Source organism: Athene noctua, chromosome 6 (assembly GCF_965140245.1).
Source record: "Athene noctua chromosome 6, bAthNoc1.hap1.1, whole genome shotgun sequence".
Lineage (NCBI taxonomy): Eukaryota > Metazoa > Chordata > Aves > Strigiformes > Strigidae > Athene > Athene noctua.
Genome location: NC_134042.1, coordinates 6,147,267 through 6,173,425, shown reverse-complemented (window position 1 = coordinate 6,173,425; position 26,159 = coordinate 6,147,267). Strand labels below are relative to the sequence as shown.

Genomic DNA, 26,159 nt, shown 5'->3' with positions numbered 1-26,159 from the left:
TGTGTCACAAACATGATTTTCTCTGAACTTCCATTTCTGAAGTCTGATAGCAACATAATTTGTTGGGTTTGTGGTTTTTAGGGGTTTTTAATTGCTTGGATGCAAAAATCTGCTTCCTGAGTTGAAACTTGGCCTCATTCTACTGGATCTCAGCCAAGGAATAAATTCTATTTTTGGAGAACATTTGAAAAAAAGGGGAAAATCATGGGGTTTTTTTGGTTTTAAATTTCACATTTATAGAGATATTTTTATAGCAGAAATCAGATTCCTTCTCTAATACTTTGATACCTTGCTGAAATTTTGCTGCATGTAGGTTGTCATTTGAATTACTGGCTTGAATGGTTTGGAAAGTTCCATAACTTTTTGTTCCTAGATGCATTCTTTTATTCTTATTCTTTGCACTCAAGACTTCAGTAGAGCTATTGTGGATTTTCTTCTCTTACTGAATACGAGCGTAAAACGTGGTCCAGATTTTATTTCATACTCGGTGTTCTGAACTCTGTCCCCTGGTCCTGTGTTCATTACTGCAAGACAAGTTCAGCAGGTCTACAGCACAATTACCTGTTCCACAGAGACATTGGCCCTTGAGTTCCTGTACAACTGCAGTCACACAAGGTGTGATTATTTTTTCTTTCTTTTTTCCTTTTCCTAATCTTGGATAAGAATAGCCTTTCATAGGAAATGTTATGAAAGTTCGGATACGATCTGAAAAAGTGATGAAGCTTATAGCCTATAATCATTCAGGTAATATTTATAACAGTCTTTTCAGGAAGTCTTTTCACTAAAGATATGGTAGAGCTCACAGAAGTCTTCTCTTCATCCTTCTCAAAGTATGACTCGGCTACCAAGAATAAAAAGCAGGGAATTTGTCTACTGTAGGTTTAATTGAGTTTGAATCTCTTGAACTCTGTTCAAAAGGTATCCATGATTTGAATAGGATGTTCAGGAGAACACAAGTGTTGTTTTCCAGGGTGTGTTCTAGGATACTAATCAATATAGTGTACCTAGTATCCATAGATAGTTTCAGTTCTTTGAAATACTTTTGTGAACAATGTCTAATATAAACTAGAACTGATTTCAAGACCAGCTTTGCGTTACTGATCTTGAATGCTTTGTACCATTTATATGGTCTCATTGCAAAAGTATTAATCCTAAATAAAGGAATTTCAACCCAGTACTACCTTTTCAAAGATGGATTGCCAACTCTTGTGCTCTTTCTTTTCCCTCTAGCCCCAGAAATTTTACATAGCTAACAAAGGTGGCTCTGCTTCAGGCTCATGAAGTCTAGCAAATAGAATTCTTTTCTGAAAGAGCTGAAGTTCAGCCTGTCAGGGTGAAACAGGAATTGATTTGAGTTTCCCTATTTCCTTGCAAATATTCTAATTATCTTCAGAAGAAAAATGCTTGCACCCCTTCATTTCCTAGCATGTGTGTGGGTATCCCAGATTCTATCACTATTTGCAGCAGAACTTTCATTGATTATTACACATGCATTCCACTGGATCTAAAAACGTATACTAAATATGTGTAGGAAAAAAATAGGAAAAAAAGAAAAAGAGAACATTCCTGCAAGTATTGCAGTTCTTAATTGGCAGTCAAAAAAGGGAGCGTTAATGTATAGATAATTCAGGTACAGCTGTCATTCACAGACAATACAAATTAATATTCTGGGTGGTAAAATACTGCTTGCAAAAATTTCTAAAAGGCTGAAACAGATAAGCTGTTTGCAAACTCCAAGTCTGCTAGGAGACGTTACAAGGTCTACTAGATACTAAATTTATTTTATTCTGAATTTACAATCTGAAAATGCCTATTTTTTAAGAGCACTGCATATTGGGGGGAGAAAAATTTACAAGTTGAAGCCATATATCTTAATGAGGACTCATAAAGCTGGGTAGATACTGAAGGTAGTATTTTCAAAACTGTCAGCTCTGCCTTTGGCTATGCTTGTGCCATTTTCTATCAGTTTGTTTCATTATGCTTGTATGCATACTTTTTTTACATTAATCTGGTTTTGACAGTTTTGGAAAACTGGGGTATTGAGTTGGGACTGATAGCATTTTTCACATCGTGATAATCAGTATAAAAGGAAGAAAGCAAACTTCCTTGGTAGAGATCATAGAATAGTTTGGGTTGGAAGACACTTAAAGACCATCTAGTTCCACCCCCCTGACACGGGGACACCTTCCACCAGCTCAGGTTGCCCAAAGCCCCGTCCAGCCTGGCCTTGAACCCTTCCAGGGAGGGGGCAGCCACAGCTGCTCTGGGAAACCTGTGCAAAGGCCTCACCCCTCTCACAGGGAAGAATTTCTTCCTTATATCTCATCGAAATCTATTCCCCTTCAGTTTCAAACCATTACTCCTTGTCCTATCCTTACACCCCCTGATCAAGAGTCCCTCCTCCCTTTCCTGTAGCCCCTTTCAGCCCTGGGAGGCCACTCTAAGGTCTCCCCAGAGCCTTCTCTTCTCCAGCTGAACCCCCCAACTCTCTCAGCCTGTCCTCACAGAGGGGTGCTCCAGCCCCCCGATCATCTTCATGGCCTCCTCTGGCCCCGCTCGAGCAGGTCCGTGTCCTTCTGCTGTTGGTGCCCCCAGAGCTGGACCCAGCCCTGCAGGGGGGTCTCACAGAGCGAGGCAGAGGGGCAGAATCCCCCCCTCGCCCTGCTGCCCACACTGCTCTGGGTGCGGCTCAGGACATGGTGATGTAACTATTCTCTTTTGATCCTTCTGAAGGAACAGAAATAATTTTAAATTGGAGGTGATTTCCAAATCACATTCTTTTTAGAGGAAAGAAAAGGATTTTGAAGTCCTTTCCAAGTCTAAAGCCCCAGTTGCTTTTCCCGAAGACATTAAGAGACTTTTCTAGCCTGTTTCCATCTGTTAAAGCTGGATCATCCATTCTGAACCACCATAATATATGACCTATGTGACCAATCACACATAATCTATCTGTCAGTGTGTAAGTTTTCATCATGATCAGTTACATTTATTTTTTGAAAGTTATTGAAAACATCATTATTAGCAGGGAGATAGGTAATTATTTTATGAACAACTTAGAGCCAGGAAAGCATCTGTTATTTTTAACTGATTAGCTGTATACTAGTAGACTATACTGTTGCAATAACACTCAATGAGAATCTTTTGACTTTTAATCGCTAATGGTCCTACACTGATTGTTTTGTGGGGTTCTTTTCAGCTTTCAGTAACAATTTCAGGATTGTTCCCTGTTCTTTTACAGGTAACAGTGCATTATGCCTCCAAGTAATGCAAGCTTCAGTGATTTCTACTCGGTATATTTCAGAGAATATCAGTCATTCATCAATCCCTGCTTGTCAGTCTCCACCTTATATTCACCTCTTTTCATATAAACTTAGAAATTAGTTTAGAGGTAACACATGCAAATAGCTAGTGACACACTGTTGATGTTCCTATCAGTGCTTTTACTTAACACACCCTTGTATTTTCTTACTTGCTTGGTTATTAGAAAAAGGCAACAGTCTCTGGTTTAACAAATAGTATAAAAACCTCTTTTGAAATCCAAGTCATGTATAGCTTTATATGATGTATGAATTTAGCACTGTGCACATTTCATAAGGAGAGACCATTTTTTGTATCACATATGATGATGGGTAGATAGTATGGTAAATTACTATAGGCTGAATATGAGATTTTAGTTCTCTTAGACCCAATACAGATCTTATTCAAAACAGACATCTGAGGAGTCTGCTATCTGAGATTGATATTACTAAGTACAGCTTAACACTTCATTAATATTTTTCTTAAAATGTGTATTTTGCCACGTATGTACAGATTCAGGAAACAGTATGTTTCATGCATGACTGCCGGACAATATGTGTAATGTATTAAAAGTAAACAGTTTTGTGTGTTGCTCTATGGAAATCATTCAATCAATTTGGCAAGAATTCACATCATCCTAATGACCGCGCAGGTATGTATTTAACAATCCAAGTGTACAGGTGTGGCGTGAGCATCAGTCCTTCTGAGTGGGACTGAAATTTCTCAAGAGATGTCCCACACAGTAGTTCCACATATTTACTTCCACAGTATAACAGTTGAGTTCTAGTATGCCTCTCCTGTTAGCTTCATAATGAGTCTTTCGCCCAGAAAAATGATTATCATATAATCCCTGGATGGCCAAACGATTCATTAAGTTAAACAGTAAACTATCAACTGAAGCTGTGTTATTCTTGATAAAGAGGGCTCCACTGTCTGTTTTGAATTATCAAAAGTATGAATATTTAGTTATTTCTCTGCAGTACCTATTGAATGCAGTTCATCAGTATCTTAGACTTATGTCTTAAGTCTTAAGACTATGGAATCCTGTGAGTTTCTGAGAAGACTTCCCTTTCCTGGGATTATTCTCTCAGGTATAACAATGATGTGTAGCTATGGACATAGTATAGGACAAATAATTTTCTTCATTAGTATAAAACAAATCATATTCTTCACATCCTTCTGAAGGAAATTGGTCAGCTAAAAAGCAGACATCTTTGAAAACCTTTCTTTTGAAACCTCGGGGAATGATTTTTTTCGCATGTGTAACACCAGCAAGTGATGTTACTTGCTCTCGCAATGCCTTGAGGGTACAAAGAGCAGAAAACAGATCAAACAATGTAGGTCTTTTTCATTATTAATATATTTGAAACTCTCTGTGTTTTGGAAACTCTGACTTGGAAAATGCATTGTGACAAGGAAGTGTCTACATGAACTAGTGAGTTAGGGGCATCCTGTACCTCCTTTCAAGCTGTTGGCTTCCGTGCTTTGTTTTTGAAGCTGCTTTTTATTAATTCACTTCAAACTAATGATTGAAAACTTTAGGAACTGGACATTAAGTAGGTAATTGATTCCTAAAATGATAAGTAACATATAAACCAGCAGAGAAATAGTATTTCATAGAAAGTAGGAATAACTCACTTATTTTATGATAATGATTATAATAATAATTTATAATAATATAATTCTAGGTTTAGTTTTGAATAGAAAACTCAAAATTTTTAGATGCTTTTCAAAAGAAGAACTTGTGTCTTTCTGTGATTAAAATAGGGCTCTGGAACTCAAAATTACTTTCTGAATTTTTCTGTGACTCTTGGTCTTTTAAGACTGTCATCTACATTATGGTGTGGCAAAATTGCTTACAATTATTGCTAAGATGAAACTATATCAGATACCCTAGTAAGGAGGGATAATCTAAGTCTAAAACTGTACAGTAGAATTCAGTAGCACTCGTCCTATTGCTTTGTAGACAAGATGAATTTGTTTTTCACCTAAGGTTTACTTTTTTCTCTCTGGTCTGCTCTGTTTCATTTCAGCCAAACTGAGTTTAGCAGTTGATGAAGTTGGCACTAATTTATTTATTTGGCTGTATTTAAAATGCTAGGCGACACTATGAAATGTTCTCCACTTCAATCTCTTTTCTTTCTGTTTGTGAATGTCACACTGTGTTGTACAAACACAGCAGGGATGAAAACTAACACTGAATATTTGTGTCTACAGCACAAAAATGTGTATTTATAGATGAACAAACCAGGTCAAATCTTTTATAGTAAAAAATAAATTGAACAGCCATTTGTCAGACGTGTGTCTGCAGACTATTATCAGTCAATAGAACTGATCATAAAATGGGGAGAATATTGTCGGGGAAAGATTTTTAACGACATTTTGTGTTTATAAACACACACACAGACACATTAAGAAGACACTAGACCTGTTCTTCACCCTGTACTGTTGCTCTGAAATGAATCACTCACAGCTTTGTACTAGTTAGGCTGAACAAGACAAATAGTCTAGAAGATTCGTTCAACACGGATTAACTTGCTTATTAGTTAGATATATAAAAACATTTCCAGTCAATAATATAAGTATATGAGTGATGCTCTAGCAGATCACCTAGAAAAGCTGTGAATATGATTTTGGGAATTGGTATTTATGCATTAACTCAGCATGTTTTGGAGATATAACCATGCAGAATTACCTAATCTCCATCTGCTTAACTCAAATGCAGAAGTATAAAAATATTAGCATACCACATGTGCAACTATTCTTTGGGATTTTTTTTTCCATTTGGTGTTCTTGAAAGAAGAAAAATGAGATCTGCAGTATATCCATTCTTATGCAGGGGAATAATCCGTACTCAGGATTTCACTATGCTAAAAGTTCAGGAAAACATGTAGTTACGATCTTAAAATAAATAATCAAGGTTTATGGAGGTTTGGCTAATTCCTTAGCTGAAAAAATTTCTGTCCTGATACGCATATAAAACAACATAGAGCTCTGAAATAGCCAGATATGTCAACAACTGAAGGGAATGAAAACTGGCAAGAACGCCTTTTCAAATCAAGAAAACACTGGTAGCTAGTTTTACTGCACAGTGAGTCAGTAGATATTCAGAGGTGAGATTTAACAACTTCTTCATATTTACTGGTAGTACAGAATTTATATAAAGATATCTTTCTTTAAGAAACCACGTGGAGTACCATTTTTTCTCTGTACCCTCTGGGACTGCTGAAAGTCTTAACGTGGACATAGCACACTGTGATTCTCCTGTTTTATTAACTTTACCCTGACTTGTTACTTAACATGTTAACACCCAGAGCTTACACACTTTTTTACTAACAGCTTGCTACTGATACAGATTCATAAATAAAAGCATCTACTGTTATTTTACGTGTCCTAGAGTATCCAAGACTTCTACAGGAGCAGACAGATAAGACATAGGATCTACAAGAAACCTGTTCTCTTCTGGAATGGCAACTCAGGACCAGACATAGTAATATAAAGTACCTGAAATAACCTCCTTTCCTTTGGCAGTTGAATACAACCCTGGTAGTGATATTAAAAATATCAGGAACTGTGTAGCTGTTTGTCGTCTTCTGCTTATTTATTTCGTTTACTATGTCATCATGGTAGCACATGTTATTGTGTTTAATTTTTCTTTAATAAACCTTCCTTTTCTGCAGCTTTTTTCATCCCTTTGCAATCTATAAGAAATAATTGCTTCGAGAAGAATTACTAAAGACTGATTAAAACTTCAATGAGTTTGTGTTACTTGTTGCAGTAATAAACTTTTAGAAAATATTTAAAGATTTTATACCAAATTTTGATCAGTTACTGCCATAATTCCAGAGTAAAATCAGTGCACTGGAAATGAGCAGCTGAGCACTGGATTAATACTATTGATTGTTTTCAAAATACTTCCTGCAGTTCTCCTTGGTGAGTTATTCAAGCAAAAATTATACTTTTATATTTACAATAATGTTCCTTTTATATCTTTCCTACTAAAACTTCATTTTCCTCATAACATCTTTTGTCCAAACTGTCTTTAACATTTAATTTTGTTGTAGTCCATGTCGAGAAAACTAAACCATTTTGTGTGTCTCTCTCTTCTGGTGTTAGTTAACGTCTTTGTTGGAGACATGGACAGTGGGATTGAGTGCACCCTCAGCAATTTTGCTGACAACACCAAGCTGTGTGGTTCAGTGACACACTGGAGGGAAGGGATGTGCCATCCAGAGGGACCTGGAGAGGTGTGACGGTGTGACCTCATGGAGTTCAACAAGGCCAAGTGCAAGGTCCTGCACATGGGTCGGGGCAATCCCAAGCACAAACACAGGCTGGGTGAGGAGTGGATTGAGAGCAGCCCCAAGGAGAAGGACTTGGGGGTATCAGTGGATGGAAAACTGACCGTGAGCCAGCAATATGCGCTCACAGCCCAGAAAGCCACCCGTGTGCTGGGCTGCACCCAGAGCAGTGAGAGCAGCAGGGCAAGGGAGGGGATTCTCCCCCTCTACTCCGCTCTGGTGAGACCCCCCTGCAGGGCTGGGTCCAGCTCTGGGGGCACCAACAGCAGAAGGACACGGACCTGCTGGAGCGGGGCCAGAGGAGGCCACAAAGATGCTCGGGGTGCTGGAGCACCCCCCTGTGAGGACAGGCTGAGAGAGTTGGGGGGTTCAGCTGGAGAAGAGAAGGCTCCGGGGAGACCTTAGAGCGGCCCCCCAGTGCTGAAAGGGGCTACAGGAAAGGGGGGAGGGACTCTGCATCAGGGAGTGTGGGGATAGGATGAGGGGTAATGGTTTGAAACTGAAGGAGAATAGATTTCGATGAGATGTAAGGAAGAAATTCTTCCCCGTGAGGGGGGTGAGGCCCTGGCACAGGTTTCCCAGAGCAGCTGTGGCTGCCCCCTCCCTGGCAGGGTTCAAGGCCAGGTTGGACGCGGCTTTGGGCAACCTGGGCTGGCGGAGGGTGTCCCCGTGTCAGGGGGTTGGAACTGGATGCTCTTTAAGGTCTCTTCCAACCCAAACCACTCTGTGATTCTATGATGATTCTATGATTATTTTCTTATGGGAAACAGAGGAAGGGAGGAAGATGGTCTTTTAGTATACCTCTTCTTTTTTAAGCCTGTTTGCATGGCAGGTGAGTTTTTCCAGTGTAAATGTAGCAGATTTAGTACCTATGTATTGTCTTTGAAATTTACTATAATACTGCTTGCAACTTATTTTTCCATATATCCTGAAGAGATTTCATTTTCTCAAGTTTTTCTCATATCTAAATGCTTTCCTTTGGTAGCCACTTTGGCACAATTCCCATTTTATTCATTCTCTAGGAAAGCCTATTATAACAATTTTCTGTACAAATGCATAAAAAATTTCTTTCTCTTCTGATTATTTACATGTTCTTGAACTTACCAACGCCAGACTTCTCACAAAAGTGAGAAAACAGATTTAAGTCTGTGCTTCTGGTATTCCTCATTAGGTTGATTTTCAGAAAGTTTAGCTTAACATTGAAGTGTGATGAAATCACAGTAGTATTTTGCAAAGGAGGTAAGTACTGCATACTCAATTTCTGCTTTAATAATGATACTGGGTAAAAAAAAAAAAAAGAACATACATATGGGGAAACTGCTTCTCAATATGCAATTTCTTAATTTTGGATTATACTTGTAATTTATTTGCATTACAGTAACTCTCAGGAGTATAAATTGAGGGTTTTGCTAGGAACTACAAACTTATGTCATTATGCAGAATGACAGAGGTAAAGCAACTTAGAAAATTTTTTATATTGATTCCATGATCCCAGATCTCTGTTTACTCCCATTAACTTTATTCCTCCTGCTTAATGAATAATTTTGCACATTTCAGTTTCCACGGGTGTTTTCACTGTTCATAAGTACCTCTTTGAATAATTTTCTATCATTCATGTATTTGATTGTATTTTATTTCATTGGACAGCGATATACGATCTAATGTTGGTTTGTGGTTTTTGGTTTTTTTTCTGTTACAATATTAAGGAGATTTTTAAAAAAAACAAACAACTTATACTTTTAAATTTGGGGTAAATGAATGCTGATGCCTAAGTATATGTAAACATTGAGACTTACAAACGCTTCCATAATCCTACAATTTTAGTCATGTTTAAAACAACCTTAACTTTATGTATATAACTCTGTTACTAAGAAACAGAAAGTGGAAGTGAGGAGATCTACTTTCAGGTTCCTGTTCTGTCACAGATTCCCTGTGTGTTCCTTAATGACAAAACACAGCTATAGATCAACTTAATCAGAAAGAAATGTAATGGAGTGTTCAAGGTGCATTGCTATGTCTCAAGACACATTGGTTTGTTATGTTTCAGACTTCAGGTTGATCCAGAAGTAAATGGAAACTTTTCCATATTAGTTCAGGAGTTATGAGAGAAAAAAACCCACATTATTTGGCATAGCTTGTTAGGCTCTTCAGGACACATCTTTGACCATGTCTTTCTCTCTCTTTTTTTTTTTTTTTTTTTCCTTTCTGATTGGAGAAGAGGGCTGTGCTGATCAGGGCCATAAAGTATTTACAAAATGCTGTTTGAATAGAATTCACAAGAAAATAAATATTTTTTTTATGTAGTCTAGGGATATTTTCTGCGGCATCCTCAATTTTGCACTAATAGTAGAGGAAAATAACCCTGAGGAAATAGACTCTTCCACAAAAAGCTGATGGCTGGTTCAGAGAAAGACAGTCCATATCCAGTTTCAAATTACTTATTATAATAAGTAGTCCCATCCATAACTTCCCAACTATCCTGCTCTGACTCACAGACACAGCAGGAGAGCAGTTTTAATCTCCATTTCCCTCCAGTGTTTGGATGATGCAGGAGCTACTGGTGACCTAGTACAGCAGCACAAACTCTGTCTTCATGTTAAGTAAAAGCTCCAGGCTTCATGAAAATGGGAGCCTTATATAAACACCTGGTATTTCAGGATGAAAAAGCTTATCAAAGAATCAAATCAACAAGAAATATCAGTGCCTATTACATCAGGAGTTTCCTACAGCGACTCGGCTTTTGTCTCATGGGAAGTGGGATTTGCATAGTTCCCAAGCAATTTCAAGGAGGTAGGTACCTCTGTTTGCAAAACCAAAGACTATGTCCTTCGCTGAGACACTGAGGTGACATGTTTGGAGTCCAGTGTTAGAAGGAAGGAACAAACAAGCTGTTTGTTTCTGTATCATCCTTATAGGCATTCTCATAAATAAATATATAAATGAAAACTCTCCAGAATTAGTATAGACTAAGAAAGCTCTGTGGAGGTTGCTAGGCAGCCGAGGCCAAAGGGATAGAGAGCAGGCAGGTCTCTGAAAAACAGAATCAGTGACTTATGGGTTATCTGGAGTCACCATTTATTCAACTGTCTATTATCATAAACAAGAGACAGTAGAATTTATTTTGCTTTGGTAAATGAACAATGTTATTAAAAGATCTGAAATAAAAGGCCTGTTTTATATCTCATTCCTATCAGTGTTTTCAAGCTGAAACTGTATGTATGATATACGTATGAAATTGTGTGTGTGATTATTGTTTCTAATGTTTATTTATTCATTGACTAAAACAGGAATTTGTTGCAGTATATCCAGGCTACAACTTGAAAACAATTTAGCAGAGTAATTAATTTTTACACTTTTGTCCAATTTTCATTTTTACCACAATGAGCATGTAAGCCTCTAAATGAAGAAAGTTTCCAGTGCTGGATGGTATACCTTGCCCTCAAGATGTGCCTGTGTTTTACTGTCACTAATGACAGAGAAAGACCTAATTCCTACCACCATACCCTGTATGATATATGATGAAGCTACTCATTACAGAAATATAGCAGTAACATACACACTCTTCCTATTACTGCTAAGCATTCATAAATACAAGAATTTCTAATAGGCAAGTTTCTCATATGTGAGGTTGGGTGATCACAGCATTGAATAATTGCTGCCTTTGAAATCTCTGCTCACAGTTGTGTCTTTTAAAATCTTCTTGAAATTAACTGTGCCTTCAGCAGCTGTATTATACAGACAAGTACATTGAGGAGACACTATAATCCTACAACTCCCTTTCCTTCTCAAATTGTGTAATGACAGCTCTATATCATGTTTCAGTCTACTTTAGTTGTTCTCCCCAGTATCTTCAAATTATGTGTCTAGAAGATTTAATTACTGCATCACGGTTTCTCAATATTTGTTTCTTCCGCAGGGTGGATGCTGTGGGGGGGTCCAGGCAGCTCTGTGGAACAGTCTCCAATGGGCTAGTAGGATGAGAAGTTCCAGGGGTAGTTTGGGAAGCGAGGAGAAGCATCACCTCCCAAGACGGTAAACCTACTGAAAAGGTAATTCATGCTAGGATACTGCTATGCAGTCAGCTTTTCAGGCTCCAGGGATATCATGGCTGGGATGCATGGCGGAGAGCAGGTAGGGAACGGGAGCACATAGCTTTGAGGCTGTCTGAGCGTTCACATGGTCTTCTCAAAATCTTCCAAGAGCTTCTTAAACTGCACTGAGTTTTAACTCCCTTCCCTGCGTGAGGAAGAATTTGGAGGCTATATCTTATACAGGGGTTTTCTTGTCTTCCTGTGGACCAATTAGAGAATGCAAATCACAAGTTCACAGTAACTTGCCAAGAAGTTCCTTATAGGACTTAAAACTCATGCAAGTGCCAGCCTATCAGCATATAGCAATTTGGCATAATAAAAGATTGTTTCACAGGGAGAGTTAACAGCTTTATTTTTAACTATACATAATCTTGTTCGGTTGGCTTATTTCAGTCTCACCTTCCAGGCTTAACTATTATGTTTGTGTAAGACTCTCTTTCTCCCCTGAAGCCATAACTATGGATGTTTTTCTTGTTAGCATTTCAGAAGTCAAAGAGAATGTGCAAACTAAAGATCTGTCATCCTTCAGTGTAACTGTAATGCTTCTTCCTTCATGTAAGGAGGTAGAGTTGAGCCATGAAGTACCAGAATACTTTCTTTGCTGTCTAAAAAGCTCAGCTATATGGTATATTTCTGAGCCCAGTTAACTTTCAGTATGTCCATGATATGCACACATTTATTGGTCCTCAGCTAAAATTAAGTTTGCTGAACAAACAGATTTTGTCCACTCATCCTAAACCAATCATTTCCCGTGGTACATTATGAAATATCTGACAGGCAGACTTGCTGCTTTCATTTATTAATGTGCCTTAATATATGCAGAGGGTAAGAATATTGACAATGGAAAATCACACTGGTGGAAAATAAAATAGGATTTTTAATACAGAAGTTTTCATAAGGACCTATTCCCACATCTCATGAGATACCAAAAAAGCACAAAGCATCATTTACTTTGGAAAGCTTTTTTCTTTGCTCAGGAGTATAGATGTTTTGGCTGGTTGAGTACTAGGTTAGGCTTTCAAATATCTCTGGGAAATACCTTCCTTTTTGTTGCTGGTGAGCTACCTCCAGCTCCCTGGTATTCATTAATTAAAACCATTCAGAGATTCTAGTGTTGCAATTCACAAATTGTTTCCATGCTTCACCAGGCTTGGCAGCTGATAGAAAACAGGCCAATCTGCACTCATATAACATTATCGAGAGTTATGCTTTTGTATAACACATAGCTGTGGCAGAGAGTCTAAAATTTGCCCCCCTGGAATGAAAAGAAACTACTTTATTACCTGGGAGAAATTATAAATGCATTTGTGACAGAAGAAAGGTTTGATATAAGAAAGTGAGAGTAAGCATAGGTCTTGCCTCCTGCATTTATACAAATGGTGGTAGTTCTCAGTATATAATCTGCTTTTCAAGACTCTTCCACTCACAGTTGTTACGAATCAATTGGACTTATGTTCTCTAGACCTAATTTGGTTTTCTGTGATATAGAAGAAATGAGTTAATGTGGCTTTTTGTTAAAGAGCGTCCAGTAGTCTTTACAAAAAAACCCCACCAGTTGATTTTAGGTAATTTTCTATAATCAAAAGACAAGAATAGCTTGTTTATGGTTGGAACTCATCTGATATCCAGAGGATCTGGCATCCGTCCCCAGCTGTGTTCCAGTGTCTTCTTGGGTGCATCTTTCTACCTACAAATTGTGTAGACCGTCATGGAAGTTCTGTAATGTTTGTTTGTTGATGCTGTTGTGCTAATCCTTTCTCAAAGGGGAAAAAGTGTCTTTGCACAAGAGTTAACAGGGCTCACTGAAAGATCTTTAGATTAGATGTGAAGAGGGAAAGGTATAAAACCAGGCTTGCTAGAGATAAGCCTTGGAGTGGCACACAAATGTTTGAGGGATGACCTGGTAGACCTTTAGTCTGCTCCACAATGTGTTGAGTACATTGTAGCACATTTGAAATGCTTTCATACTAATGTACACTGAATGACGAATAAACGCGAGGAGCTGGCTTTGGCCAGTCCCAGACGCATCACTGACATAAGCAGTAGTTGGTGGGATGAGTCCTGTGACTGGTGTGTCGTGATGGATGGTTATAGGCTCCTCAGGAGGGGTAGGCAGGGCAGGCGAGGCATCGGGGTGGTGCTGTATGTGAGGGGGGGTTGGGTTGTATGGTGCTTACAGTTGGTGATGACATGGTTGAGAACCTCTGGGTAAGGTTGAAGGGCAAAACCAATAAAGCAGATGTTGTTGTGGGAGTCTGTTATTGACCACCCAGCCAAGATGATTACACCAGTGAATTGTTCTACAAGGAACTGATGAAGTTGATCTGTAGATCAACTACCCTTGTCCTTATGGATGATTTCAATTTCTCATACATCAACTGGGAATATCATACAGTGGACACAAACAGGTCCAGGAAACTTCTGAAGCACATTGAAGATGACTTCTTGGTGCAGGTACTAAGGGAGCCAACCGGGAAAGCTGCCCTCCTCGATTTGTTAGTTGTAAACAGAGGGGGACTCATGGGCAACGTGGTGATTGGTGGCTGTCTTGGTCACAGTGACCATGAAGTAGTTGAGCTGCAAATCATTGGCAATAGGAGAAAAACTGCCAGCAAAACTTTGGCCCTTGATATGGGGAGAGCAGATTTCAGACTGCTGAAGAAACTAGTTAGTAAGCTCCACTGGCAATTTGCTTTTGAAAGTACTGAGGTACTTGGTCACGTTTTAAGAGACATCTCTTTAAGAGTGCAGGAACAGGCAATTCCGTGTCAGAAGTCAAGCAAGTCGGGCAGAAGGCTGACTTGGCTGAGCAGGGATCTTCTTCTAGAACTTAGTCAGAAAAGGAAAGTGTACGGACATCAGAACCAAGGACAAATGACATGGGAAGACTACAGAGATGCTGTTTGCCCCTGTAGGGAGAAAATTCATGCAGCCAAAGATTGCTTAGAGTTCAAGCTGGCCATCACCATGAAGGACAACAAAGATATGTTGACAGCAAAAAGAGGATCGGAAATAACATTGTCCATTACTTGATGAGGTTGGCCACCTCACAAATAGGGACATAGACAAAGCAGAGACATTTAATGCCTTCGCATCTGTCTTTAACACCAGTGATGGGCCCTGGGACACCCAGAGCCCTGTGTTGGAAGAGATGATAAACTCCCAGCCAACCCTGAACTTGCTGCTCCAGCTGGATGCGTATAAATCTATGGGACCCGATGGGATTCGCAGCAGTACTGGAAAAGCTGGCTGATGTTATTGCAGGGCCTCTCTCCATTATTTTTCAGTGGTCTTGGGAGTCTGGAGAGGTCCCAGTCGAATGGAACCTGGAAAATGTCCAATTTTTTACGAAGGAGGACCCTGGTAATCACAGGCCTGTCAGTCTCACTTCAATGCCTGATAAAATTATGGAGAAGGTTATTATGGGAGTTATTGAAGAACACTTGAGAGACAATGCAGTCATTGGTCATAGCAAATATGGGTTCATGAGGGGAACGTCCTGTTTAATTAACTAAATTTCTTTTTATGACAAGGTCACCCATCTAGTTGACCAAGAGAAGCCAGTAGATGTGGGGTTTTGGGATTTTAGCAAAGCGTTTGATACCGTCTCTCACAGTGTCCTACTGGACAAAATGTCCAGCACACAGCTAGGCAAGTCCATAATACACTGGGTAAACAAATGGGTCAGGCTCAAATTGTTGTAGTAAACGGGGCTACGTCAGGCCGGTGGCCAGTCACAGTGGGGTTCCCTGGGGTTCAATTTTAGGGCCAATGATCTTTAATATTTTTAGAAGTTATCTGGATGCAGGAGTCAAATGTACATTAAGTAAGTTTGTTGATCATACTAAACTAGGAGGAGCTGTGGACTCCCTTGAGGGTGGAGAGGAATTACAGTAATATCTGGATAGACTAGAGAGCGGGGAAATCACCAACCATATGAAATTTAACAGGAGCAGGTGTTGAATTCTCCACCTGGTTATATTGGGGATATAGAGATTAATTGGGGGATGAGAGGCTGGAGAGCAGCCCTGTGCAATGAGATCCAGACATCTCTGTTGATGGCAAGTTGAATATGAATCAAGTGTACTCTGGCAGCTAAAAAGGGCCAACCATGTCCTGGGATGCATCAAGCACAGCACAGCTAGGCCATCAAGGGAGGTCACTGTCCCACTCTGCACTGGTACAGCCCCATCTTGAGTACTGTGTGCAGTTTTGTGTGCCTCAGTATAAGAAGGACATTGAATTATTAGAGGGTCCAGAGGAGGGCAAGGAAGATGGCGAAGGGTCCTGAGGGCAAGATTTATGAGGAGCAGCTGAGGTCACTGGGGTTGTTCAGCTTAGAGAAGGCTGAGGGGTGACCTGATCGTAGTCTACAACTTCCTCAAGGGGGGCAGCGGAGCAGGAGGTGCTGATCTCCTCTCTCTGGTGACCAGAGGTAGGACACGAGGAAATGGAATGAAGCTGCATCAGGAGAAATCAAGGTTCTTTATAGAGATGGTGGTGGTCAGTCACTGGAACAGTATCCCCAGGGAAATGGTCATGGCAAAGCCTGCCAGAGTTCAAGGAGTGTCTGGACAATGCTCTTAGTCATATGGTTTAATTTTAAATAGGCCTGTGAGAAACAGGGAATCAGACTTGATGATCCTTATGGGTCCTTTCCAACCTGAGATATTTGATGATTCTATGATTCTATGAGTCTAACCTCAGTGCCACAGAGAACAGTTTGGATTCCAGGCTCTACACTGGGAAAACCCCTCAGGGCAGATACAGAAACTGAAATTAGATGACATTGTGATATCTTCATCTGCAACATACTAAATAAAGATTGAACTTCTCCATCCCTACCCTTAATGAGAAACAGGAAGCTTAAAGGATTGATTTCTGAGTTCTGATTCACTGCTTAAATTGTGTTTCATGTGAACTATTGTTGGAAATGCCATTTTGACTGAAGGAAGGGTAAGATAAGACTGCTGTTTTAATATAACTTGAAATCTTGATGGTAAAAGGTAATTTATATTTTCAGTAAGAGGTTTTCATCTTCATTGGAGTCTAATGATATTGATCTGATATCAGTACTAAGTATGTATTTTTGAATTCTGACCAGATTCTGCTTCTGTGGGAACTACAAAAGTTTCACGTTGTTCCAGAAAATTGAGCTCTTTCTGTGCATTTCTTTTGCTGGTCAGTTTACAAGTGGCTGCATTTTGCTGTTCTGTGTGATAATTTTTTTTTTTTTTTTTTTTTTTTTTTTGGGGGGGTGTATTTTAAGATGAATGGTTCTCAGTTTTATATTTGTGACTATTGCTGTGCCCCTTCAAGGGTATTTATAGTAAAGTCATAGTAGCCAATGCTGGGTTTGGTTTTTGTTTTTTCCTTTTCTAACAGCTAAGAAACCAGTGAGTTACATGATTTACGGAAAAGTTCAAACATTTCAAATTAAGTGAAGGGTATACAGCTTCACAATGAATTATGTTCTTAAACGTAATTAAAATCTCCATTTGAGAATGAAGCATATGTCAGAGTTTGGAATGGACAGAAGAAATGAGATATTCAAATCAAACCAGAAGTTCTTTTTACCTAATAACAATTTGCATAGCCATGTTTAGAACAAAGCTTATATTTTGAATGGTTATAGATACTGACCTGTTTGTGCAAAACTATCTCTACACAGCTGGTGATTAATAAGACTACAGTCACAAAGCATGTGCATGCAAAACTGTGTAGGCAGTGCTAGCAGGCAAAGGCAATGCTCAACTAAGTAAATTTTTATATTCTTTGTATCTATAAATGAAAACTGGGAAGCTTCTGTTCAGTCTTTTTCTTCTTTTTTTTTTTTTTTTTCCTTTTCACCAAGACACCTCTAGGGTTTTATCTTAGAAGAAAGAACCCTTAGACAGAACCAAAGTCAATAACCCTCAAGAGACAAATGGAGACAGGAGAACTTAGCAGCAATTCCTTCAATATTTCAAAAAAATCCTAAAGACTGTGACATGACAAGAATAGACCATTGCATCACTGAAATGATCTGAGAAATCAAATATGAAAGAGATGAATTACCAGGTAGTCTTCACCTGCATTACTCAGTGTCATATGCATTGCTCTCTCCACAGCTGATAACACTGTATATAATAAATTTGGTATGTTTTGTGGGGAAAAGTGTTGTACGCTTTTGTTTAAACTTACTATGTGAAATTCCTCCTTCATTAAAAACTGGTAGCAGAGCTGGCCCCTTCAGTGTGTCAGGATGCCAATGATTCAGTGTCTCAATTTACTTCTTTCTTTTCTTCCTCTCTCTAGTGTTGGATGTTGTTTATTTGTCACTTGTTTTCTATAGCTATTTCTCCATTGTTGTTTAATTTCTTACCAATTATGTTCATCTTCCTGATTTCTCATTTAATTCCTCAAGTTCTATTATGACAGGTGGCAGAAAAGTGGTTATCTGATTCTGAAGGAGAACAATTTGGGGTATTTACTGTTTGTAAGACTGAATGTTCAGGCACCTTCCTCTGAATGTTCTTGTTCCTGTACTATTCCAGGATTCCGTTCCACAATTTTTAACACTTATTTTAGTGAAAATTTGTCTTTGACTACTGTAGAATAAAGTTGGTGGTAAAAAAGTTGATCCAAATACTAGATAGTAAAATTTCTTCCCTTAATTACCTTGACGTCTTGGGGAATTGCAAAGGATTAGCTGTTGATTTGGCATCAAATTCAGCTCCAAACTATAAACCTCTTCTGACAAAAGAAACCACGTTAAAGGAGGTTAAAGGGGAGGGAAAGAATTTAGTTGCATACGCGTCAAGCAGCTCACTTCTTAATGATGTGACATTGGTACTTGTAGAAGGTGAGGTCTCTGTGAGAAGTTGTTAATATACCAGAGATCAGATGCATAGCAGCTTTTGTTTATATCCAATGTCTGTTATAGTAATTATCATGAAGATATTGAAATCTGTAAAAAGAACTGAAGATTACCAAATGAACAGCCTGGTTTAGGCAATATTAAGAAAGCAAAATGAAAACGATTTACAATACAACTTGTCTGACAGCATCTAGAGCTCCCCAGGGCATTTAAACCTGTATCAAAGTAGCTGGAGAAGAAAGTTATTCTTGTGGAGCCTCATGAAGTGGGAGGAAGGGGCAGAATTCATGACCATGTGGCTTTTGAGCATGAGCATACTGAAAGAAATTAGCGTGAGGGGTGTGAATGGAACATAACTGCAAGCATTATATTAGAACAACATTTTATGGGGTTGGTTTGGTTTTTATTTTTTGTTTGCAATGCTCTGTTTGCTTGCACTATTTAAAACCTTAATCTCAAGTTTTGCTAGGTAAAGCTTTCAGTTTTATTTTTAAGCCTGTCTTTTGTTGGGGAGCAAGATGCATCCCAGTGAAACAGTAGGGTTAGAGGTAAAAAGCAAGAATATGTATGCAGGTAGCAGCAAAGGAGCTGCACCTTGAGCCACAGGTGCTGAAAGTGCTTCCTACTGCTCTGTTAAGCATCAGTGTGGGGACCGCGGCTGCCAAATATCAGCCTTTGGGAAGAAATTCCCTCCAGCAGAACAGTCCTCTCTTCTTCCCACTTAGAAGCAGATGGCAAAGAGGCAGCCCACATCCCCAGGCAGACCTGGATATGCTGTGCCTCTTTAGGCTGAAGATTACTTTAATCCAGTAAGTCGTTGTTCATTTCAGTCATACAGATATTTGAGCTGTCTTAAAGGAAAATAGAAATTATTTCTGGGGTAATCCCTGCATTTTTTTCTGTAAAGCAAATGAGCAGTACAAGCAAACCTGATTTTATACAACATAAAACGTAGTAGCTAACATGGGCAAACTGCAGCTAAACTGTGAATGTATTTCTAATATATTAAAGCATTGGTTTTTACTGAGCAAATATTGTCATAATATTATTTCCTAATAGTTTTCCAGCGTTGTTATATTATGGCAGTGGTGATGGTAATTTATGAGAAGAGTTATATGATCACAGAATAAGGGCGCTCTGCATCATTCAGATGCTGCAATGAAGGAAGCAATATATTTATTTAATCCTCTTGATTTATAGCTGTGTTGTTTGGTTTGTTTGGTTTTATTTTTACAAGAATATTTGACCACTTCACAGTCATTAACTCCTTTACATGTTTAAAGTAACAAGAGGTGCCTCTCCGAACACAGTGAACCTCTGATCACTACTTAAAAATACAGTACATCATAACAGAAATGGTGGTACGCTGGTTAATGTATTAAATAACCAAGCAGCACAAAAGTGCTCAATTTCTCTGAATACTGCACTCAGAAATGGGTTTCTTTAGCAAGACTTCCTGTTTAGAAGCAGTAGATTCTGAAAGTGAATAGGTCATTTGTTTATCTTTTCAGCTCCTCTTGTTTGATCATTACTCCAATTTTACAAAGAAGCTGAGGCACAGAGATGAAGCACTAAGAAAGTTAGGAGTTAGAACCTCTTTCCTACTGTCTTCGATCTGGGAATCTGTGTATTTTTTCCCACAGAAAGCACCACTTAATCTATTTAAATTCATTATCACATATCTTTGTAACTCTTTGAGGATCTGAGATACTACAATTGAAAATCATCCTAACATGTCTAAAGAAAGAACAACGGGTTTAGTCATAGGAGTTAAATACAGAGAGGTACTGATGGTCCTCTCTTCAGTCCTGCACACTTTCTTAAAGGTAAAGTAGCATTTTTTTTATAGCAAGGGCTTAATAGCTAAACTAGACAACATTGCCCAGTTGCACAAGTATCCCTATTTAGTTTTGCTAGGAATACTGAAGTTTCGGCACTGCACAGTCTGCATGTTTTGAGCTGTAAGCAATAGATTTTCCTGTTTCTCCTGTCCTGGACTCTTCAAAGTATATATTTACCATTGCAACTAGTTGCTGAGTTCCACAATAATGGGTAGGGATGGCAAATATCCACTAGTGACAGATCTGAGAGCCACCGCAATCCATTCCTTTACTGCAGGTAAAAGTTGAACTTAAAATTAGCAGCATGCAAAAGAAGTGTTCTTTTAGTAGAAATTGTAATTTGGTACTGTCTTGGTGGTAGTTTAAAAACGGAGTTTCAAAAAGTAAAAAGTGTCATGGTCCAAAAAGAAAAAAAAAGTGAAAAATGAGGCTTGCACACCAAATTGGATTGATAACAAATTCCAGCTTCATATGCATCCTGCATGGTTGCAGAGTGAAATCAATGGTTATTCGCTTGCTTAAATCAAAATTCTAATTAACATGATTAGCAGCAAAAAAAGTAGAAAGTGTATGCTGGTTTTAGGAATGTGTGTCAAAAAATGACACCGTTATTGTGCTTGCCATGCTCTGTCAGAGTCAGGTGGTCAGGCGGTGCTAGCTGAAGAACCTCTTGAATTTTAATCCAAGATATGATAACTTGCACCTTTCTTTAACTCCATGTATGGGAAATTTGTCTTCCTCGCTACTTTGTTCTCTAATGTTCACAGACTTTTTTTCTTCTAATGATTCTGTTTCAGACAGACAGAAATGTTTTTCTCATGACCTTTCCACTGGCCCAGTTAACAAGCTGATGAGATTCAAATAACAGCTGAAGACTGCTAAGAAAATCTGAATAAACCAGGTGTACAGCCATTTACAATAGTTGTATATTTTCTCTTTTTATATCCTATTTCTGTTTGATTAAAAACACAATATGAATAATGTTTTAGAATGTGAAAAGTTAAATCTGATTTTCATGGGATTTAACCTGATGTGTGGGAAATGTAAATCTAACCTACCTAGGAGTGTTTTGCTTGAACGTACTGGCATGCATTTTCAGTTCCAATTTACCAAATAGGTTCTTCAGCTTCCTTAATTAATAGATCTGGTAAAGGAGGAATATTAGACATTACTTATCCTACTTGCCAAAGTTTCAGATTTTCCTGAGCCAAGTGTGAACAAAGAATTTCCTGTAAGGGAGTCTAATGTGGAATTCGGTGAGAATTTCAGAATTTAAACTGTAAGCTATGCTGTCTGCAGAGTGAAATAACAGGGAGTCTTTATTCTATCATGCTTAGAAATGACTTCCTGAAAAAAGATACAGTATTCTGTTCTCATAGGGTATCACATTATTCATTCCTCTGTTTTCAAGTTAGGCACACAAAAAAAATGTTGACACAAGTAGCTATAATCAAGGAACATGTAAAAACTAAATTAGGGATCATCCAGATGAGAAAATTTTATTAACATAATGAACGATATAGCCTCCACTTTTAGTCTCAGAAGCAGATTTTGGTATGTTTTTCAGTCATTTGTTAATCCTGATCTCTGGAGTCATCAAAGAATACGCAAGAGAAATAGGAAAAAATAAACTTTTTCTGAAGACAAAGCACTTCTGTAAATGTAGCCTGATCTGAAACCTCTGAATTCTGATGGAAAGGTGCTCTCTGGCTTTTGAGAGGGGTGTTGGAGCTTTGCCTTAGTAATAGGTTGCCTGTCCCTTCAGCTACATGAAGATATATATACGTGAATTTTTGTTTCTTTTTGTTTTCATGCTAGCTTGGAGAGAAGCTTCTTTAGTGTCAGTTAAATCGTATCTATATAGTTTGATACTTTACATATTACTCCAGATAAAACATAAACTTCAGAAGTGTTGGAAACAACTGAAATGAAAGAGACGAAGGACTGATTTAGAATGCAGAGGAGCTATTTGTTGGCTATAATAGTTAAGGTTTATTTGGAAGAAAAGTGTTAAATTTCTTCAAATCAGAGGGAGGTTGTAGAGTCGTTGATGTATGGTGCTCAGAATCATGCCTGCCACACTGTCATACCAAGAATGCCAGTTATCTCCAGTGCCCTGCAGATGAAAAAGACGAATTCAGTCTCATTATTATACATTATGTTTTCCGCTTGAATAGGATGCCTATTGCCTAGTCATGCCTATGAATTTAGTGCATGTAAGAAATTATATTGAACAGGATATGTAGACAACTGCGTCAACCATTATACTTCTCTCTATATACCGGTATTGATTATAAAGAGTATTAAAATGAAACCAGATCTGTGAGGGCTGTAAAATGGTAAATTCATTTGGAACTTCTTAGCTTTATGATTTTATTCATATTTTAACCATATTTTTAACGATGTTTACTGTGTTACTCATATGACAACTGTAATAAAAGTGTGTACACACAATCCATTAACACCTCTACTTTTTACTGTCTTCATTTTCTTAGACAAGCCTCACTGAAATAGAAATTTGCCATACTTCTTCACCTCCTTCTTTTCCCTTCTCCAGAATGAAGGCAGTTCTTCTGTAAGGATTGCTATAGTAGAAAAACTTTTTTATTTCCAGTAGAATATGGGAGGGATGGAATGGTTATACTGTATACATCTACATAAAGATTATGATGCTATCTTCAAGTGCACCATCGTGTTTTAGTCATTCCTCCTCTTATATTCACCATCCATTGAGATCTTGTGTCATTCATTACACGCTATGGCTTAAAAAAGGAACTGCAGACAAAGAAAGTCTAGGATATTTTCTGACTGCTTGTCTTTTCAGCTGAAAGAACTTACATTATTTTGAGGGGTTTAGATGTAATATATATACAATCTTTTTCCTGCTATTATTAGGAAATTTAAACTCTGTCAGTGAGTACTCAGAACTCCCAGAAGCAGCAGCTGGAGATCTGCACATGGAGGGGAAGCAGACTATCAAGTTGAGGTCAGCAGTGCAGCTGAGAAAGGAGGGTGCTCCCCTAAGCCTTTTTTTTTTTTTTTTTTTTTTGCCTCTGGCAATAAAAGAGGAGGGATGGTAAGGACTAAATACTCCAGACGCCCTGACTTGTGCTTTCATTTGCATATTTTACACTGGTTCAGCTTCTCTCCAAAAAGAAAAGGGTATGCACTTATAATATGACATTTATTGACTTGGTATTGTTTATATAATTTAAAAGGAGAAGGAGACTTGATTACCTTTTCAGTTTTTTCCTCCCTTAATTATGAAGACAAGTTTTTGGTCTCCTTTGATGTGCTCGCTCTTTCTTCCCTCTGCATTTAGTCAATGCTTCTGTATGCGCTTGGTCTTGTAGTTCTGTCCTTGCAAGCTTCAATACCCTCATCATATTTGATTCTGCTAAAGCCCTCATGAAAAACCCTGAAAAACATTCTTCTTGGAAACAATTCTGTCAATGTCTCATTGATTTCATTTGCATCAAATCATGATTTTTTTTTTTTATTTCTCTTGTTGCTGACTCATCCTGTCCTTCTCCACCGCAGATACATACAGTGGTGTCCTGACACCCTCTGTCATTCTGTCTTCCAGACTGGTGTTCTAGTTAGTAATTAGTCCTTGTCCTTGTGTCCCCTAGCTCTATTCCCACTCTGTCCTGAGGCAGTGATTCAGTAGCTCATTCTACTTAAGTTGATTCTGTCCCTGTTGTTTACCCCTACCTACAACTTTTTATGGGGTTGCATGATGAAACAGATAGATTACTGCTCTATTTTAAAAATATTCTGCCTTCACGGGGAGGCTTGTTATTAACCTGGTGATTCATAACCTTGTTCCCTGGAGATCTGTGCAGTGAGTGGAATTACACCATCACAGCTGAACGCGTATTCAGGGGGTGGAAACATGTGGCTGGGGACACGGGAGGCAGGAGCTTCCCGAGAAAGACAGTTGCCAAGAGAAATGGCTGTGGAACAGTAGTTTATTTTCCTTGTCATCTCTCCACAGATCTTTTACTTTAATGATTACTTTTAGCCAACTTTCTGAAAGTTAAAGGCCCTTTCAGCTCATCTCTTTTTGGGTGATCTCTGCCAGTCAGTATTAACATCCCCTTGGGGACAGGAGAGTGAAAAACAACTGTTCTTATTGACTTCCTCATTTTGATGGAGCTGAACTGTTTCCAGCAATTAAAGGTAATTTGAAGTTTTCTGGGAAGTGTAGAAATTGGAGTAAGTAATAATAGGCTCTCTTATTTCCCAGCCCTGCAAAGATTGAGCTGTTGCTCACTGAAGGCTCTCTTTTTTGACCTTTGTGTGACCTCCAAGGGATTTATGATCCACAGTTAGGGAAAACAGTACTAATCTAGTGCTCTTCCTGGTCTCAGATGCCACCTTTCTGCGAATAAAAAGTGTCATATGCTCTTCTCTTATGACTCTTCTCTTTTGGAACAGTGTCATTCTTAGAAGTGCAACATGAAGTATTGCTATTACTAGATTTATGGCAGGAATGTGCAGCCATGTATAAAGCTTGTTAAGCAGTTCAAGTTAACTTGGCACTAGAAAAGAGTAGATGGAAGCCCAGGATGTAAGACCCAATTGGGCAGAACTTCAGGGCCAAGGGATGACATAAAGACGGCACCTTCATACCTAGTATTTGCACTTGGATGATTTTTTTAGGTGATTTTTGAAATCTGTTTTACTGACAGAGAGATGTGTTGTAAACTATGCCAAACCAGTGTTGCTATAGGAGGAGCTGGCTCCTATTCCACTGTAAGCATTGTGACTTGTCAGGGATTTTATTTTTGGTGGGGATGATGTAAGGTGCAGAAAGTAAGTTGCTGAGCAGGCTTTCCAATGTAGAGTTTGTGATCCTGTTACTTACAAGGCATGGGTATTCTTACCCATCGGCAGACAAACAAGACCGCATTTTCTCCAAATAACTTTTTTTAATTTTACATTTTTTTACTTATACTGGCCAGCAACAGGAAAGTTTCCTTCCCTTCTCTTGTTTTGCAGTCATACACAGACAGACAGATTTTCTATCTTTATTTTAATAATTCTGCATGTCAACAGAATGTCTGTTCTGGACATCCTCTCTTTGAACCTGTGTTCACTTTTAATCCTTTGCTAACCTACCTCAGTGTGATGGCAACACACCAGTAATGGCCATTAGATCCAGTGCTGTAGCTTTTGTTGCTAGCACAGTACATCTGCTGCTGCAGAGGCTTTTTTCCTTTTGTCTTTCTCCCTTGCTGGTGCCATGCTTTTGACTGTTTAATGGTTACTGTGCTATTGAACTCCACAGGGGAACATATCCCCAAACATTTCTCTAACCTCATCCAGAGAAATCTGAGAGCTCTTCTCCCTGTGCTCCCTGCAGGAGCTTCCTGCTTGCTTTTTATGTTTCAGCTACTACACACACATACTTAGGTTTGACTCCTTTGGTAAAAGCTAACCTAATGAGCTATCAGAGAGAACAGCTAATGGCAGTGCAGCCTCATCCCCTTTCCCTATATAATTTTTCTTATGTACTGATGAAATCTTTCTTCACGGGGTGATTAATTATGCTTATCTCAGACTTTTAAATTAATCATTAATTATTACATTTGGCTATTACTCTGAGTATTTGAGGTCTGCATGGCCTTGTGCTGTCCATACGTTTTTACATCAGTATACTTAAATATAGTGCTATACTATGGCACTATAACTATAGTGCTATATATAGCACTATAACACTAGTGCTAGCGTTAGTAATTGGTAAACAACCACTGAAAATCACACA

General features: G+C 38.6%; 1 protein-coding gene across 5 annotated transcripts in view; it reads left to right on the top strand.

Moving 5' to 3' along the window:
* Positions 1-26,159, top strand: part of LRRC4C (leucine rich repeat containing 4C) — a 249,513-nt gene that overhangs the window by 182,142 nt on the left and 41,212 nt on the right. For 3 of the 5 annotated variants that reach the window (XM_074909386.1, XM_074909387.1, XM_074909385.1), the window contains one exon: positions 11,515-11,647. The exons of 1 other annotated variant lie outside the window; for it this stretch is intronic. The gene's annotated coding sequence lies outside the window, so the exon portion shown is untranslated. Of the gene's footprint in view, positions 1-11,514; positions 11,648-21,186; positions 21,291-26,159 lie in introns of all 5 variants that reach the window. One more of the 5 variants, XM_074909383.1, reaches the window with a different exon arrangement.